Here is a 12,167-nt window from a genome sequence, read left to right as displayed (position 1 = left end):
TTCGGGGTATTTCATTTATTTTTGGCTAGTAATAGTCCACTGTATGGATAATACATTTTACCCATTCATCAGCTGGTGGACTTTTGGGTTCTTGCCACTTTATAGCTGTTATGAATAATGCTGCTATGAATATTCATGTTCAAGTTTTCATGTGGACATATGTTTTTAGTTCCCTCGAGCTTGTTATACCTTGGTGACAAGTCATTGGGTCACTTGTTAACTATGTTTAGCATTTAGAGGAATTTCCAGCCCGTTTTCCAGTGTCTGCACCACTTTACATTCTCACCAGCAGCGTGTGAGGGTCCTAGTTTACTGCATCCTAACCAATACTTGGTATTATCTGTTGCTCTATCAGAATTTTGAATGAAATTGAGAGGATTAAAATACACTACAGCCCTGGCGGATGTGGCTCAGTGGTTTGAGTGGTAGGCTACGAGCTACTAAAGGGTCACCGGTTCAATTTCCAGTTAGGGCACCTGCCTGGGTTGTGGGCCAGGTCCCCAGTCAAGGCACCTGCCTGGTGGGGGTGGGGGTGGGGGTGAGAGTCAACCACACATTAATATTTCTCTTCCTTTCTTTCTCCTTCCTTCCCCTCTGTCTAAAAATAAATAAATAAAATCTTTTTAAAAGTATTTGAAAAAAATACACTACAAAAATGAGCATATATAAACTAGAATGGCATCAACAAAGGCAATTTTGTATAGTTAGTTAACATGCTATAAAAAACATTGCTTAGTACTGTTTGGAGCCCTCAAATAGTAAAAGATATAAACATTTTGCTGAAATTCAGGCTACAAAAACTATGTTCAGCTATTATTCTGAAGCTACAGTATCCTCCTGTACATTTTCTTAGGATAAACCTAAACTCTTAGTGGAGAGTTTACAGTATGATTTGAGTGTGATTTGAATTCCAAGTATATTCTGCTTGCACAATAGCAGGCAAAGAAGCTGAGGTGCCATCCCTTTTAACCCCAGGAATGAACACGAGTGGTTAGGGTGTAGTAATAATTATATTAATAACCAGAACAGCCACAACAAAGAACATTTTCAAGTCTTTTCCTTTGTGCCAGGTATGGGGTTTTATTTCATTTATTTCATAGTTTCACCTTATTATTTCATAGTTCTGCCTCAGGGGGTAGAACGGTTATTATTGTTCACATTTCATAGATGACGGAATTAAGGCTTGTGAAGTAAATTAACTTGCTCCAGTCATTTAGCAAGTAGATGTAGCTGAAGGGTCTAAACCAGGCCTCCTGCCTCTCAGCTGGGTTGCTTCTCATCCAGATCATGCAGCAGGACCGGACCTGGGAAAAGAGGAAGTTTGATTAATGGCAGGCTACCGGTGGCCACGTTAAGGCACCAGGTGCTACGTAAGGGCTGGCCACAGGCCTGTATGTGAGGGACTACTGATCATGTGTTCTTTCCAACAGTTCTCATCATCATTTCGGAACCTCTGCCCGGCCTGTTAGGTAAAGCATGTCGGAGGCCTGGGGAGAGGAGTGAGATGTACATTCTTGTCCCAGAACTGCCTTACCACTGAAGCTGGCGTGCCTACTTGAGCCTGCTTTTTGACCACTGTGAGCTCAACTCATCTGTGTATGAGGGTGGTGATATGTGAACTACCGTATTTTACCGTATATAATGTGCACCCACGTTTTGTGCACATTATACGTGGGATTATTATACCCATGGTATGGGATCATTATACCAATGTATAATGCACATCCTTATTTATCCCTCCAAAATTGTGGCAAAAAAGTGCACATTATATATGGCAAAATACAGTAATTTTACAGCATTGTCATGGCATGACACAAGATCACAGATGTGAAAACTTCAGTAACTACATCACACATCAAGACATACACCTTGAGTTATAGTAATCGGACTTCTCAGAGAATTTCTTCTACTGCAGATTTGACTTACAGCACGTTCTTGGCATTTTCAACGGCTGATACTGATTTCGTGTAACTTGGGAGCAACAGATTCCGTGTACCTACGCCGTTGCATGGTCGGCCTGAGTTCAAGTTCCCTCAGAATATTCCGATTGTTAGTTTATATAATGCCATGTATAAATTGCTTCCCTCTCTCTCTGTGTTTTCTTTCTTTCCAGCCCATTCAAGTTCATTTACAAACATTAATGTCATGTATACACCTAGTTTCTTAACTGTGGAAGCAGTTGTGCATCGTCATTCTAAATGGTAATACATTTTTAATTTATGAGAATCCATCTTGAGAGTGTTTTTGTTAAGTAAAAAATTCCCTCCTAAGGCAGGAGAAGACTGTACCCTACATTCATTCCAGGAACAGTAGTTGCTGGCCTCAGGTGTCAGGCATGGTTCTAGGTGCCGAGGGTGAGGGCACTCTCCAGCTGTCATTCCAGGGGAAGGGGTGGCCAGACAATGCGCAGATATTATATATGCGTCACTTGATGATTGGTGCTTTGCACAGTATTAAAGGAGAGTAATCTGAGGGGCGTGGTGGACAGGAAAGGCCTCCTGAGGAGGTACCGCTGATTCTGGGATCTGAAATCTGAAGGTGGAGGAGGATGTGATAAGCATTCAGGTAGAGTTTCTCCAAAAGCCCTGAAAGCTGGGATGTGCCCGGAGCTCGGGAAGAGAAGGAGAGCAGGGAGAGAGCCTGCAGTAAGGGGGCTGAGAAGGAGCTGCAGAGATGGGAGGAAACCAGGGAGGTTTCTGCCAAGTGTTAGGAGAGTTTGAAGGAGGGTGTGGATGTTGTGGAGAGGTCAAGTTAGAGGACAGCCTCTGAGAGCCTTGAATTTGGCAGTAGACATTTTTAAAAGCGCAGCCCAAGGGGTGGGGATCAAAGCCCAGTTTTGAGGGTGGAGGTGGGCTGTAGAAAACTCTTGAGTTTTTACTGTGTGCAAGAATGAGCAGAGAGTGGATTCCAGGGAATGTTTTGTGTAATGTAAACATCTTATTAAAATAAAACATGTTTAGAATAGTGTACACTCTTTAATTTTGATCAATATATAATAAGTAAAATTAAAATACAGATAGGAGACACTGTGTGGATTTGCTGATATGAATGTTCCACTAGGGAAGGCGGGAGCGAAGCTGCAGATGACGGGGGGTGGGGTGAAGCCTGAGGGGATCAGAAGGCTCTCCAGCAGCCAGGTGGAGAGGGTGGTCTTTGGTGGAAGGGGGGTGGCATTCTCTCCATTGTATACAGAGGAAATATGTAATTCATACATTGAATTTCAGACTTTGGAGAATTACATTTTAATAAACCCATATTTTTGCTGGGAAGACCAAAATCGGAGTGCAGGCTCCACCAAGGAAGAAGGGCTTTAGGAAACATCTCAAAATCTGTGTGTGACCCCAGAAGATCAAACCCTGGGGCAGGCCTGGTCTTCCAGTCTGACGGAGACTGAGAACCAGCCTGGAGTTGGCTCTGGTGGGATTCTGCAGCTGGCCAGTGGAGGAGTGGATCATGGGGGAAGTGGGTGCCTCTGGGGGAGGGTGCCCCAAGGCTTTCAGGAGCTGGGGGTGTTCCGTTCTTTGGTCCACATCCCTTTACTTTGTGAACACCTCGCCAGTTGGATGCTGATGATTTGCATGCTTTTGCCTGCCATACATTCTGTGGCTGTGAGGTTTGTACCTAAACTCTTGTGAACATAGAATAGGGGACTGTGGATAGATTTCTCCTTGAAACTGCCTGCACGTTTTTCCAGCCAACCAGCTGGTCTGTGTGAAAGGGGAAAGGCAGACATCAAGGGTGTACATTCTTTAGAACTCACCCTGAGAGCTGGTTCCTTTTGAACTCTCAAGGACTTTAATGTAGAATCGTCAGGCTAAGACCCCCAATGAGTCAGTCTCTTAACCTCGGTTTTTCTTTTCCTTGGGTGAACGTGGAGAGTTCTTTTCAGTGACTTGATGGGGTTCTGATGCATTGCTAACAAACCATCAAATGGGGTGGGAGGATCAATCTTCCTTTTTTGGTACATGAAAAGTTCTAATCTGAACTAGAGGGGAAAAAAGCTTTCTTGGGTTGACGGGAAGAAAGATTTGCTTGCCGCCTCTTTTGAGGCACAAGAAAGGAGTGCCACAATGCTGCCTAGAAAAGAGAACCTTCTTTCACAGAAGAAAACCTTTCGTTGATCGTCTCTGAAGCCCTTTGTGTGTACAAGAAAAAGTAGGATTCATTGTGTGGTGTGAAGATTTCTGCATGGGAAGTGGAAGGGCAAAGGGACACACAGATGAAGAGGAAGAGAAGGCCAAGGTTACCGGTTCAGACCTGCTTGATTGGCCTCATTTCTTGCCTGCTTTTGTCATCCTGTGTTTTCTAATAAGGTTTTTCCCCTTTTTTAAAAATTTTAAACCTTGGTTCAGTTCTCTTCTGGTTATACCGTATTGTCCTTGATGATGGCCAGAAACAAATTATGCAAATTTCTTTAGGACACATTCTACAATAGTTCTTTGTGACAGGTAGCTGGGTGTCCTGATGTTCGAGGTGCTGCTTGGGCTGGCCGGGTGGCTCAGCTGGTTGGAGTGTTGTCCCTGTACACCAACAGGAGGCGGGGTCCATCCCTGGTCAGGGCACTTACCTAGGTTTCGGGTTTGATTTCCAGGCGATGTTTCTCACATTGATGTTTCTCTCTCCCTCTTCCTCTCTGTCTAAAATCGGTAAACAAATCCTCTGATGAGGATAAAAAAAATGCTGCTTACTCTGGAATTTATCGCCATTGACTGTTTATCTGGTTTCTAAAGGTTTTTCTGGAGCTCTGTTTCCAATGGATACAATTTCAACTAGAGTTTTTCTGCAATCTTAAGCATTTCGTTGTTTGCTTGATTATTAACATGTAAAGCAAACACTAATTGCGAATGGTGTCAGGAGAAATACCTGGAGGACCCCATTCTTGTCACTTTTTCATGCTTAGTCTTTACTCTTAGACCTCTGTGTTTACATGGAAATATTCTGACTCTGTAATGGCCTCATTAAAAACACCTTTTTTATTTGGGACCTAGTCAAAGGCTCATTGTTTTTAGTTTAAAAGTTGCTAAAAAACCTTTATGAGAGCCTGGTTTCCCTGCTTATTTACTTTCCCAGAAACCTCTAGGTCCTTAGGCATATTTCCCCTAACTAAAAATGTGTTTATTGTACTTCAGAATGGGATTAAAAATATTTCAGTCCTATTACTCCACCCTCACTTGTGGGTTTTCAGTCACTCTTCAGTTGGGGTCATGGTAGGATAAGATAACAAATGGGAGGACCTTGAGCTGACCAGACCCGCGACTGTGGGCAAGTGACGTCACCTCTCTCCGAAGTCACTTTCTCTTTTGTAACACGTACAACCACACTGCACCAGCCTCCCACAGCACTGAGGCGAAGAGCAAATACAGCGTTGTCGCGAGCACTTGGAAAACCGTGCCAGGCTAGGTTGAAGTGTTGTTATTCTTATTAACTACTCATTCCCACTTTTTCTCAACGCTAATAATATGCTGTGAATTTTTAAAACTGAGAAATGTGATGTGATGGATTATTAGGGCTTCTCCTTCTCAGCCAGGATGGGAATTGGTGCTGAAATTGGTATCATTTTGACATTGTCCATTGCCACGTCCGCTTAGTTCCTGTTCATCGTTTAGAACTAAGCTGGGTATTTTTTCTTTTCTGTTTTACAACTATTTGTTCTAGAAATCAGTTAAGTGTAAACCCTCTACTTGTCGTGCTTGTTTAGTTCTTGCTTTCTTAGAAACACCCCCTGCACTCTATACCTTCAGTCCTCTCCCCGCCTTTCCTCCCAACCTCATTGTTCGGTTTTAGAATATTCTGCCTCCTGCTGCTTCTTCGTTGCTCTCCTCTCTTTTCTTCTTCTTTTCCCTTTTACATTCCCTTCTCCCTTTCCCCTAGTTTCTTCTTGCTCTACCATTTTTAATTTGTGACTCAGAATTGACCCTAATCATTTCTTTCATTTGACATATAAAATGCTTCCCATAATCTAGATTCTGTTCTAAGAACTTTGAAAATATTAACTCATTTAATCCTCTTTATGACTCTGCAAAGTCTATAAACCGTATTCCTGTCTCCATATTCAGGCGATGACACTGAGCCACAGATCTGTGAGGGACTTTGTACTAGGGCAGCCGACAGTGAGGGTGGGGCCAGGACAGGCCTCCAGGAGTGGCTACAGCCTCCCCACTGCTCTCTGCGGGAAGTCCTGCGGGTGCCCGGCGCACTGGCAGAGGGCTGTTGTAGGTCCCCGGAAATTAAACATCACAAGTGCTTGTCCATCAAGTTCTGCAATATTTAGAAGTATTATATCCAGAAGTCTCATTTTATATCTTCACAAGAGGCTTTATCCGCCTTTTATCTTATACTATTTAGCCCTGTATTTTTTCAGTTACCACAATTTATAAAAAAACATTTAACCTTAATTATGGAGCTGAAAAGTATTTTGATGAAATTATAAAGAGGTGACTGATTTGCCTTAATATATTTAGTTTTGTTTTCTAGCTATGTTTAAACACTGATAGTGTAACATCTGGTTTCTTAAATCTTTATTACAGCTAAGTTTATTTTATTTCAGTTAGATTGTTAGTAAGTAACCTTTTTGTATTCTGAGAACCACAATACAGTACGTAACATAACTTTCAAGGACAACACAGTTGAATTATCGTTACTCAGTGGACAAGCAGCCTTTACTGGAAGGTTCTACCATGGTGCTTCTTGCCGCATTGGTTTCTTCAGACAAGTCACCACGTGTCCTCATTTATTACCAAGTCACTCAACGTAATTCATGGTGTTTGGTGTAGAGAGTTGGAACATTTGCATAGAACTGTTCACGTACGTATATTGCTGGATCTTGGTCGTTTTTTCCCTCGGTAGGTTGCCTGCTCGGAGTCTTCCTATGCTACGGATTTTCCCCTTCGTTACTCTACACCAAACTGTTCTTTGATGTGTAGTTTTTATTCAGAGATTTTTAACAGTCTCACAAGATTTAGTTCTAAAGTTCTTAAAGTATTTTGTAATGAGCTAACTTGTATCTAGAACTTTTGTCTTAGACAAAAGGAAGGGCCTTGGAAAAGTAAAAAACAAAACATGTGTTTTTTTAAACAGGGAGGGCATTTTAATTAAAAAAAAAAAAATCCTTGTCTCTTGCTGAGTGACCACCCTTCAAAGGCCTGACACAAGTTTTATATTCAGCTCTCCCTATGTGAAGTCCCATTAGCTCTTAAGTAGGGGTTACCCATTTTTAAAAAAATGTTATTCTGCCTGCCTGCCTTTAATTGTTTGACTATTGTGATGGCTGGTAATGCTGTTTTCCTTCATTTGGGCTACAAAGTTCAAGACTGTTTCTGCAACTGGGAAGTCAAGGACAAAAAGCTTCAAGAAATGAAAAGAAAATTAAGCGAAAGAGCTATAGGTAATTACGGTCAGGACTCTGGTTAAACACTGGTCCAGTTCACACCCAGGCAGGGGCAGCAGTGCCCTAGGGGAGATCCCCAGAGGCGCAGGCCCTGACTTGTGCGCCACTTCCCACTTGCTGTGCGACTCAACCTCCTGGCAGTTTTTGTGTTCATTTTGCAGGCCCTTCCCTTCTCCCTCGAACTTCTTCCCGGGCGTGTCCAGTGTCGGACTTCAGGGAAGGAACCAGCAGTTCACGCAGTTGGTTTGTCGTGAGCCGGGGAAGTCTGGAGTGTGGTGCACCTCTTTCCGTTTAAACAATGATGTGTCTGGTGGGTCAGGTACCACCCAGTACAGATCTGTATGGATTCTTTATGTTTCTGAGGGTTCATAGTATGCCAATAACCAACATTTTACAGTGAAATTGTATTTATAGTTTCACCTGTGATCCCAGGTACATACTTACTTTTGAAGGCAAATTTAGGTCTCTTCCACCTCTATGTGCAGGTGATGAAAAGGGAGCGTTTCAACCCCAGTCCCGAGTGGTCCTGGAGTGGTGGCTTCTCTCAGCACAGAAGGCCCCATGGTGGTGGAACAGGGCTGGCGAAGGATGAGGGGGCATGGCTGCGGGCTGAGCAGCGGGACGGGACTGGTAGCTAGAGGTGTGCAGGCTGGGCCGCCAGGACACTCCATTGTTGGTTCAGTGCCCAGCCTTGTTAGTCAGCTGGGAGAGCTGGGAATGCTCTGTCCCTCACCTGGGTGACCTGGGAAGTGCTCTGTGCCTCACCTCGGTGACCTGGGAAGTGCTCTGAGCCTCACCTGGGAGAGCTGGGAAGTGCTCTGAGCCTCACCTGGGTGACCTGGGAAGTGCTCTGAGTCCCTCACCTGGGTGACCTGGGAAGTGCTGTGTGCCTCACCTGGGAAAGCGGGGAAGCGCTGTGTGCCTCACCTGGGTGAGCTGGGAAGCGCTGTGTGCCTCACCTGGGAGAGCTGGGAAGTGCTGTGTGCCTCACCTGGGTGAGCTGGGAAGCGCTCTGTCCCTCACCTGGGTGGGCTGGGAAGTGCTCTGTTCCCTCACCTGGGAGAGCTGGGAAGTGCTCTGGGCCTCACCTGGGAGAGCTGGGAAGTGCTCTGAGCCTCACCTGGGAGAGCTGGGAAGTGCTGTGTGCCTCACCTGGGTGAGTTGGGAAGTGCTCTGAGTCCCTCACCTGGGAGAGCTGGGAAGTGCTCTGTCCCTCACCTGGATGACCTGGGAAGTGCTCTGTGCCTCACCTGGGAGAGCTGGGAAGCACTCTGTGCCCATCTCTCCCACCAGATTGAGAATATCATGGGAGCCGGGTTTTGCTAACTCTTTTCTGTTTGATGTTCACAAAGCATGAAAAAATTGCTGCAATTTCTTGAATGTCTGTCACGGCGCTGTGTGATTCCAAATGTTACCATATTTTATTAATTGAAGGTGTTGATGGTAAGATACCCAATCGTTTCGCGTATCATTACAAAAGAAAAAGGCCTTACCAATTAAACTCTGATACAAGTACTTTTACCACTTAAAATCTTTATTATATACTTACTGAAAGAGCTCTTTTAGATTTATTATTTAGACATAGATTTTTTTTATCACATTTGTGCACACAGGAAAGGGAAAATATAAGTGAAATAAGTTAATTTATTCTCTAAACTCCATCACTTCCGGAATCACTTTGTGACTCAGAGTAATTGCTGTGTCTCTGTACCATCAAGGGTATTGGTAACTCAGGTTTCTTAGAAGAGGGCCCTCTGCTGTTGCCAGGGATCTTCTCCAAGCAACTGGTGCCCATTCGGGGAGTTGTGAGTCTGGTCTTTTCTTCCTCAGCCTGTGGTAGGCCAGTCTTTCCACAGTTCTCACTAATGACAGCTTCGTCCACCTTCCTGTCTTTTATACCCAGGCCCCATAGGTGTGGTTGCTAGGTCATTTTTCCAATGATGGATATTTGCTTCCCTGATAAAATATATGGCCAGCTGCTTTTCCCATGCCTTTCAATTGTAATGCTGAACTATGGCGTCATCTTTCTTTTTTCTTCAAGATTTTATTTATTTATTTTTAGAGAGAGTGGAAGGGAAGGAGAAAAAGAGGGACATCAGGAGAAAAGAGGGAAGGAAAAATATCAATGTGTGGTTGCCTCTTACACGCCCCCTGCTGGGGACCTGGCCCACAATGCAGGCATGTGCCTTGACTGGGGATTGAACCCGTGACCCTTCACTTTGCAGGCCTGCACTCAATCCACTGAGCCATAGCAGCCAGGGCGGTGTCATCTTTCTGAAGACATTTAAAATGGCAGTTAGGGTGTCCAGTGCTGACAACACACAGGACTCAGGGAAGCGAGGCCAGAACTCATGGAGGGCTCTGAGCAACGTCAAGCAGGAGCTGGCGGTGGCCACCAGCCTGCGGCCACCTGGTTGGTAGCAACTGCAGGACACTGCTATTGTGAAATAGATCCCCAGTTCAGAAATACTAACGTGAAAAAAGTGCTTTAGAGACTTAATGAAATACAGATCTATTCTTACAACCTCTGCCTGGGCAGATGACTCAGACTTCCAAAGGAGACTGAGCACCATTTTGTGGCTTACTGATGTCACACCTGTTACGCACATGGAGATCAAGAAGCCTAGAACCCTGATTCTAAAGCTTACACTTTTAACTGTACAACACTATTCAAGAAAAAGTAACTAGACTAGAAACTTCAAGAAGGCAAATATCACTTTGTTTTGATACACTGATGTTTGTTTAAGGGTGTAGAACAGTCCTGACACATACTAAGTTTCTTAATACATATTTATTGAATAAGGTCATTAGAGAGGATAGAAAGGCAAGCCCGTCCCTCTCTTCCTGGAAATAAAGTCTGTAACATTTTGGACAATGTGTAAAGGGAATATGGGTGACTTTTCTAGATAAAGTATAGTTTGGCTCTCGGGTTCTTTAGGGTCTGTGGAAGAGGCAAAGGGGTGAGGAGTGGGGGCGAACAGAGCCTGTCAGCACCTGCCTGGTGGACAGCGCTGAAGCGACCCTGGATACCTCCTGCTGGGCTCCTGTCAATCATGGTCAACAGGGCTCCTGTACACCTGAAACTAGTATAAAATAACATTGAACGTCAAGTATAATTGAAAAATAAAATAATGAAAATGGCAGATAAAAAATATCAACAGGGCTTGATGAATCATGCAGTTAAAAAGGATAACAAACATGGCAAGCTTTATTATAAAGGAAGTTCATGCACAGGGCATTTATTATTTGATAAATTGTTAGGTTTTGAAAATATGAAATATTTTGACAGTTCTGAGCCTCTTTTAAGCCCATCTGTAAAATGCGGAAGTTGGTGTGTCTGAGCACTACTCCGTGCCAGGTCCTGCACCTGGAAGTCTCGCCCGTGCCCTGTGACCCTCACAAGAACCCTAGGGGGTAACCCCCACCCCCGCTTTACACAGGGGGGTACTGAGAGTGTAAGTGATTTGGCCAGGTTACATCACTGGTGAGCAGCCAAGACAGTCTGAAGCCACGACGCCACTTCAGATTCTGTGGACTTTCTACTTGATTGCTTCCCATCTGAGCGAAGGCTAGGATGTTGGAAAGCATTTTATATTCTCATTTTGCTGACAAGGACACTAATGCTAGAGGATTTGAAGTGACTTAGCGTTGAGTCATGCTTAGAATTCATTTTTCCCGAACAACTGATTAAACAATAAATAATTACACAATGTCACACTGATGTTTTAAGTAGCTTAGTAGTTACAGAAGCTCAACAGGTCTTATAACTGTATCCTAAAGAACAAGCGCGCGTGACTGGGTATTCTGTTTGGACTCCAGACACTTTTTGAACTGAAGGGTTTTAACCACCTTGGGCTTCTTTATTTGCCAACAGTGTTCTAAATGACCGGGAACTGCTACTGTTGGCTGCACGTCGCTTCCTTATGGCTGAATTTTACTGACAAACTGTCCTGTGCCTATATTAGCTGTCCTGTTGTTCCGCTCCACCACTGACAGGTAGCTATTTCCCTTTTTCTCTCCTTTATGCTTGCCTGAATCAGTTACTGGCATTTTATGTCATGTCATGTCTCCTTCTATATTTTGGTAGAATTAGAACAGAGATATTTCAGTCTGCCCCTTCCCATTTTTGCTTACTTGCTCCCATTCATCTTTAAGTTTCACCTTCCCGTAGAAGCCATCCCTGATTGCTGTGGCGGGGATTCGGTGTCCCGCCGCACAGGGCGGTATCTTTAAACCACTCCGTACAACTCCCTGAGCACCTGTCACATGCCAGATCTAGTTACTCTTGTGAACAGACACATTCTTTGCCTTGAAAGAAGTGGAGATGAGGAGGCAGACAGACAGAAAAATGCAATATGACTGGATACCTTTTTTTAAAAGATAATATGTTGAGCATTTATTATGTAGCAGGCATTGTGCTAAGCATTTTACATGCATTATTTCATGTCATTCTCTCAAAATCTATGGTTTCCATTTTCCAGAAAAGGAAGAGGAGTTTAGGGAACTTCGGTGTTTTGCCCAAGGTCAGTTAAGTCCCAGAATTGCTATTCAAATCCAGGCCAGAGCCCAAGCTCTTGACCACTATTCCTCTTGAACTAACTGCTGCCTCCCCTGTGAGCCCTTTTCCCTGTGTGTCCGCGGTGCACTCATGCGCCAGGTGCAGGGAGGCGAGCTCCAGTGCTGGAGTTGAGAAACTAATGATGATTTCATGGTCCTACTGCTACTTAAACTTACTCAGCATCTTTCCTCAGAGACTTTAAAAGAGTTCCAGATACTAACA

At 44.1% G+C, this 12,167-nt stretch overlaps 1 protein-coding gene across 4 annotated transcripts in view; it reads left to right on the top strand.

Moving 5' to 3' along the window:
- PRDM10 (PR/SET domain 10) overlaps nucleotides 1–12,167 on the top strand; it is an 86,677-nt gene that overhangs the window by 15,245 nt on the left and 59,265 nt on the right. Inside the window, exon 1 of one of the 4 annotated variants that reach the window (XM_053928604.1) lies at nucleotides 8,524–8,543. The exons of 2 other annotated variants lie outside the window; for them this stretch is intronic. The gene's annotated coding sequence lies outside the window, so the exon portion shown is untranslated. Of the gene's footprint in view, nucleotides 1–8,523; nucleotides 8,544–10,967; nucleotides 11,384–12,167 lie in introns of those variants that run through there. One more of the 4 variants, XM_053928603.1, reaches the window with a different exon arrangement.

Source organism: Desmodus rotundus, chromosome 7, assembly GCF_022682495.2.
Source record: "Desmodus rotundus isolate HL8 chromosome 7, HLdesRot8A.1, whole genome shotgun sequence".
Taxonomy (NCBI): Eukaryota; Metazoa; Chordata; class Mammalia; order Chiroptera; family Phyllostomidae; genus Desmodus; species Desmodus rotundus.
This window is presented reverse-complemented; position numbering and strand designations above follow the sequence as displayed.